The following is a 7,345-nucleotide window of genomic DNA, read 5'->3' on the forward strand; positions in this document are numbered from 1 at the left end:
GAAATATGCACTAGGTTACTCTGGTTGATGGTCAGCATAATCACATGCTAATTTGGCTTCTGTTTTTCTTGACACCATCATACAATGTCAAGACTCCTCATAATTCTCTTCTGCCATGCAGTTTTCCCAAAGAACAGGCCTATCAGCCAGAGGCCATAACATTGTCAAATGTTTTACATACCTACAGATCAAATGTAGCCATGGTGGCTTCAAGACAATCACCTTTGCAGAGGCATCTCCAATTCCACGTTGAACCACGTAGGGGAAATTTTCGCTCTTCCTCAAGTGTGAATACTAAAATGGACAGGCAGAACAACGTATGATCCCAGGAAGAAGTGTTCAGAGGCACACTTGACGACCTTAGGAAAGAAAGCTGGATATTTCCCTTTTTTTGGTGACTAAATTGGCATTGACCATTTAATTTCTTTTTTTTAAAAAAAGGAAATTTCTCCATGTTCTCAAGTTGTTCTTACATGATAAGGTTGGGTGTTCTACCTAGGATTTCTACCTAAAGCCAAAATTTTAGTGAAAACAGTTATACTCTGTTTGTAGGTGAGGGCGAAACTACAAATTCTGGAAGAGGAAATCATCTGCTATGTTTTAGCTTAGAATGTTATTTTACTCAACAAATAATAATGCAGTGCCTCTAAGGGTAACATAGAAATTGGCACTAACTGCCGGGTGTGGTGGCACACGCCTGTAATCCTAGCTACTCGGGAGGCTGAGGCACGAGAACTGCTTGAACCCAGGAGACAGAGGTTGCAGTGAGCCAAGATCATGCCACTGCACTCCAGCCTGAGTGACAGAGCGAGACTCCGTCTCAAGGAAAAAAAAAAGAAAAAAGAAATTGGCACTAAGAAATATACAAAATAGTAATCCCATTATTTTGGATAGCATTTGCATTTCAAACGTCTCTTGATGCTGTTTGTTTGTTTGTTCGTTTGTTCGTTTGCGACACAGTCTGGCTCTGTCACACAGGTTGGAGTACAGTGGCGCGAACTTGGCTCACTGCAACCTCCACTTCTTGGGTTCAAGCAGTTCTTGTGCCTCAGCCTCCCAATTTGCTGAGATTACAGGCATGCACCACCACACCCAGCTAATTTTTGTATTTTTAGTAGGGACGGGGTTTCACCATGTTGGTCAGGCCAATCTTGAACTCTTGACTTCATTTTGTCCGCCACCTTGGCCTCCCAAAGAACTGGGATTACAGGTGTGTGCCATCACGGCTGGCTCCTGATGCTTATTATGTTACTTTGTGATTGATAAAGTATTGCATTTTTCTTCAAGGAGACTATACCATTTGAGGCTGAAGGAATGGAGTACAATAATAAATTATTAGGCTACGAATTACCACATAATCTTTTAACAATCAGATGATTTTTATACAAAATAAAGGATAGCTTTGGAATTTATTTATGGACTGATACTTCACAATGACCCAAATTAGTCACCCAAATTAGTCATGACAAGTAGACCCAAATTATGAGTTTAAGCTACATAAGTAGGCAGGTAACAATGGCTTCTTCTTTTTGTTTGTTTGTTTTGTTTTGTTTTTTTAGACAGAGTCTCGCTGTCATCAGACTGGAGTGCAGTGGCGCGATCTCAGCTCACTGCAACCTCCGCCTCCTGGGTTCAAGTGATTCTCCTGCCTCAGCCTCCCGAGTAGCTGGGACTACAGGCGCTCACCACCATGCCCGGCTAATTTTTTTGTATTTTAATAGAGACAGAGTTTCACCATGTTGGCCAGGATGGTCCTGATCTCCTGACTTCGTGATCTGCCTGCCTCGGCCTCCCAAAGTGCTGGAATTACAGGAGTGAGCCACCGCGCACCCGGCCAAAAAACGGCCTATCTTTAAGATAATGTTGACATAGTCAAGTATTTCCTAAACAGTTTTACTTTAACTCTTAAAGGGTCTTTGAGCTTATGTTTTTATTAATAGAAAGAAAATAATGGATTCCTGTTAAAAGATAAATCCAACTGTCTATCAGCAGTTGCAACAATGAAATCCCTAATATGAACTGTCAGTGTTTTCTCTAACAGATACTGTAAAGATTAGAAGAATGACTGGGGAATGTCTATAATTTCTGAGGTAGGCTGAGTATCTACTGTCCATTCTAACATCTAAAGAGGATAGGAAATGAAACCAGGAAAACTAGGTTTCACAAAAGGTGATAAACGTTCAAAATCAGTATAAATTTTCCTTAAACTATCAAGCTTTGCTCTGAGTTTATAAACAAATGCTCATTGAACACCTATTAAAGGAAATGAATTTTAGAAGCAGGCCGGGAACAGTGGCTCACACCTGTAATCCCAGCAGTTTTGGAGGCCGAGGCTGGAGGAAGGCTTGAGGATGGGGATTGAGATAAGCCCAAGCAATATCGCAATACCCTGTTTCTACCAAAAACATAAAAAATAAAAAAATTAGGCAGCCTGGTGTGCACCTGTGGTTCCAGCTACTCTGGAGTCTGAGGCGGGAGGATGGCTTGAGCCCAGGAGATCAAGGCTGCAGTGAGTTACGATTGCACCACTGCACTCCAGCCTGGGCAACAAAATAAAACTCCGTCCTTTGGGAAAAAAAGTATCTTGGAAGTAGAAGGAATAATTATCTGTTTTGTGTAGTTATCTGTGATATGTACCAAATTATCCCAAATCTTTATGACAAAAAATAATAAGCATTTAATACCTGGTGTTTCTGTGGGCCAAGGGTCCAGAAGCTCTGACCAGGGTCCTCAGGTTTCCTGTCCCATTTGATTTGGGCTGCAGTCAAATAGTTGACTGGGGCTTCAGTCATCTAAAGATGGCTGCGGGAGGATCCACTTCCAAGCTCACTCACATTGCCATTGGCAAGACTTACGTTCTTGCTGGCTGTTAGCTAGAGAAATCAGTTTCTTGCCATGTGGAGCTCTAAATAGGGCTATTCACAACTTGGAAGATTCCTTGCAAGAGAGAGAAAGAGCGAGAGAGAGATCACGGTCTTTGTGCTATAATCTTAGAAATACCATGAGATCACTTTTGTTTTATTCTGTTTGTTAGAAGTTAGTTACTAGGTCCAGCTGACACTCAAAGGAAGAAGAATACACACAGGGCATAAATACCAAGAAGTGGGTTTGGGGGCCATTTCAGAAGATGCTCGCCTTCAATAGAGATAATTTAATCCAATCTTTAATTTTATAGCCAAAGAAAGTGAGTTGCAAAGTGTTTAATTACCTTGTTCAATGTAGCAAAGCATGTTGCTATCGTTGCAAGAATCTAGATATCCCCACCTAGTCCAAAACTCTCTGCAAGAGAAAGGCAAGAGTGGTCAGGGTGGAAATTTAAAAGCTATCTTCTACCACAGTGTTTTTCAAACTACAGTAGTCTTCTCTTCTCTTCAGGGCATACATTCCAAGAGCCCAGTGGATGCCTGAAACTGTGAATAGCACTGAACCCTATACATTCTATATGTTTTCCATCTGATAACTGAGAAGGCTTCTTAGTGGGTAGCACAGACAGCATAGATAAGAGGATAAAGGGATGGGTCATGACTGGGGCAGGATGGAGAAGAATGGTGCAGGATTTCATCACACTCCTTCTGGAATTCTCCACATAATATTTCATTGTATTTATTTATTTATTTGAGACAGGGTATTGCTCTGTCACTCAGGTTGGAGTGCAATTGTGCAATCTCAGCTCACTGCAACCTCTGTCTCCTGGGTTCAAGCAATTCTCCTGCCTCAGCCTCCCGAGTAGCTGGGACTACAGGCACGTGCTGCCATGCCCAGTTAATTATTGTATTTTTAGTAGAGACAGGGTTTTACCACGATGGCCAGGTTAGTCTCAAACTCCTGGCCTCAAGTGATCCACCTGCCTCTGTCTCCCAAAGTGCTCAGATTACAGGTGTGAGCCACTGCACCTGCCTCCATACAATATTTTAAATCACAGTTGACCACAGATAACTGAAACCATGGAAAACAAAATGCTGGATAAGGGGAAACTACTGTATTCTGACCACATTTATGCATTTTTTTCCTGATCCTTACTTCACTTTATCTAGAAATTATTTTTTATTTTTGTTATGTTTATATTTTATCTAGAAATTATTAGTTTTCTATAAGGCTTGGTATGTTTGAAAATGCCTGTTTTTAATGATTTTGTCAATAATTTCATTGAGCCAATTCAAAGAACACCTTCTCTAATTATTTCCTCACATCACATTACAATGAACAGAATGGAGAAACTTCGTGGGCTATAATATATCTTTGAGTAAACTTTTGTTTTCTAGTAAAGAAGATAGATGCACACATAGTTTGAGGACCTACTACATGAAACTGAGTCTTTCATATCTTTCTGTCAAGGTCGTTTGATGTCCTACCACATACACATAGTAAAACAGTAGGAGATCTCAGGAAGACACCCAAAAGAAGAGAGAACCCTTCATGGGATGTCTATTTATTCTTTTGCTAAATTCCTGAAACTTGCTTGGAGACTTCAAATTGTTTATAAATGTATCATCTTAACAGTGTGTTTTTAACCTGCTTTTATTCACCTGAAGTTTTATAAACCCTGTTTGATTTCTCTAAAAACACATTTAGAAAACTTTAATCTCTCATTGCCATTTAGAGTGTTTCCATCTTTAAAAATGTATTATAAACATCACTGTGAAGACTATCCATACATATTTACCTATGTATGTCTCTCTGAGCATCTCCTTCAGTAATTCCTAGATGCAGAATTTCTGAGGCAAACGTGGACACATTTCAAAGACTTTTAAATTACCAAATTACCCTGGAAATATTTTAATCTCAGGAGCAGATTAAGAGACTAGAGGAATCTAATTATAGGTTTCTACAACAATCTTTCTTTGTGACAACCTTTTTTTTTTTTTTTTTTGAGACAGAGTGTCGCTCTGTCACCCAGGCGGGACTGCAGTGGTGCAATCTCAGCTCACTGCAAGCTCCGCTTCCTTGGTTCAAGCGATTCTCCTGCCTCAGCCTCCGGAGTAGCTGGGACTACAGGTGTGCAACACCACGCTCGGCTAATTTTTTGTTTTTTTAGTAGGGACGGGGTTTCACTGTCTCTAACTGACAAGCCAGGCTGGTCTTGATCTCCTAACCTCATGATCCACCTCTCTCGGCCTCCCAAAGTGCTGAGATTACAGGTGTGAGCCACCATGCCCGGCCAGACAACCCTTTTTGTTTAACTTTTCTATATTTATTTTCCTGGAAAGGAAGAAGCCACCATTTTCTAAGAGAAAAGTAACGTATAGACTAAGAAAACATGGAGTTAGGTTTGTGACTCAATGCCTAAGAAATCCAAGTGGGTTCAACCCTTGGCCAAATGCACTCTCCCAATTCCAATCACCACTGAGTTATACCAGGAAAAGGTAGTGCTCTATTTTGTTCAGTCTCTCCCAACCAATCCTCCACCACATCACTTTAGGAAGTATTAAAAAATATTCACAAACATTTACAGGGGAGCAGGGGAGCTCATTGATTTTCTGAAAGCAATTTGTTAATTAACATCAAAGGAATGAAATCTGACTTGCATAGCCTAGTGAGTGGCATTTTTCCATAGTCCTGGTTGCTATGGTGATGAAGGAAACTCGTTTGTTCTGGGTCACTCCGAAATTTGTGCATGAAAGCATAAGAGATTATTCCTGTCTAATCAAGTTATATGGAAAAGTCGAAGGGGAGGTGCTATGTTTTACAGCCATCAACCCTCAACAGAATAAAACACAATAGCTTTGAAAAGGGGATTATATCTTCCTTTAAAAAAACAGAGCAGAGAATTTCTAACTGACCCCAAAACCTCCTGCAGCAGAATCTCTCTTTTTTTTTTTCTCCACTAATATGAGGAATGTGAAATCACGTTTCTTAAAGGGAATTAGAGTACATATTGAAAAACTCTACAACCCGACTTTGCATAATGAATAAGGAGTAGGGTGTGCATTCATTAAACAATTTTACTTTTGAACTTAAATTCTACAGTGTGTCAAATGCCTCACTAGCTCTGCATTGCCAGCAAGCCAAATTCTGTTACAATTAACATAATTGGAAAAGCTGGAATAGAAAGGGAATAGCTCACCTCTTCTTTACCAGACCTCCTGGCCCCTGCGGTATATAGACTTAAGCTTCTCTTGAACATTCCGCTGCTCGTTCAACACCTCAGTTACTCCTAAAGCAGATGGTAGTTTTGTATGTCATTATTGGACTCTCTGTGTCAGCCCAAAGATTATTTTTCTAAAAGTTTGTGACTTCATTATATTTTGATTTTTATTTATATAAAGCATATGTTTTCCCCCCTAAGACACATAGATGTGAATTCAAATCTTTATCCTGCCATTTATTAGCTATTTGGTTTGGAAGAAATCCCTTTATATATATATATAATATGTATAATTATAATATATGATTATATAATATATAAATACATATAAATATATATGTATATATTATATATAGTATATATAATATATAATACATATAAATATATATATATATTTTTTACACCTCAGCCTTCTTAGCTACAGAATGAGGATAATAAGTTTACCTCCACAGTATTTTTAAATGATTTTCCTCTATAATTATCATCTATTGTAGCATAACAAATAATGCCCAACATTTAGCAGTTTTAAACAACAAATATTTATTATTTCATATAGTTCTGGAGGGTCAGGAATCTAGAGTTGTATGGCTGAGTGATTCTAGCTTAGGGTACTTTCACGAGCTTCCAATCAGACATCAGTCACAGCTCTAACTATCTAGAGACTTGACTGAGCCTGGTAGACCTGCTTCCAAGCTCACTTACGCGGCTGTTGGAAAGTTTCAATCCCAAGCTGTTGTTGGTCTGAGGTTGCTTTCTCTCATCATTTGGTTGTCTCCATAGCAGCTGGCTTCCCCTAGAATGAGTGCCCTGATGAGAAAAGAATGAGAGAAAAGTACAAGAACAACAAACAGCACCCAACACAGAAGTCACACTCTTTTTTATAACCTAATGTCAGAAGTGACAACTCATTACTTTCACTATATTTTATTTATGAGGACGATCTACTGACACTCAAGAAGCCTAATAAGACCACACCCAAAGACAGGAGAATTAAGCTCTGCCTCTTAAAAAAAATGAAGATCAAAGGATACATGGACAGATTTGTAAAATCGCCAAATCTTCCTTAGATCCTCAATTTACATTCATCTCACAGACAACATACACATCCTTCTCAAGGCCACTAAAATCTCATCCCATTGGAGCCTCAGCTCAAAGTCCAGAATCTTGGCATGTAAATTGGGTCCAGGTATACACAAGACTCTTTGGATTTAGTCCCTTAGGTAGAATCCCTTGAGTACAGTTTCTTTCTTTCTACCTATG

General features: G+C 39.3%; 1 long non-coding RNA gene across 1 annotated transcript; it reads right to left on the bottom strand.

Moving 5' to 3' along the window:
• Positions 1-211: 211 nt before the first annotated feature.
• On the bottom strand, positions 212-6,867 carry LOC103885566. Its single transcript, XR_002522860.2, has 5 exons — positions 6,788-6,867; positions 6,065-6,154; positions 3,209-3,279; positions 2,685-2,937; positions 212-294 (listed from the first exon to the last, which is right to left on the bottom strand). It is a non-coding gene; the product is annotated as an uncharacterized LOC103885566 (long non-coding RNA).
• Between the last annotated feature and the right edge of the window lie 478 nt (positions 6,868-7,345).

This window comes from Papio anubis, chromosome 5 (genome assembly GCF_008728515.1).
Source record: "Papio anubis isolate 15944 chromosome 5, Panubis1.0, whole genome shotgun sequence".
Lineage (NCBI taxonomy): Eukaryota > Metazoa > Chordata > Mammalia > Primates > Cercopithecidae > Papio > Papio anubis.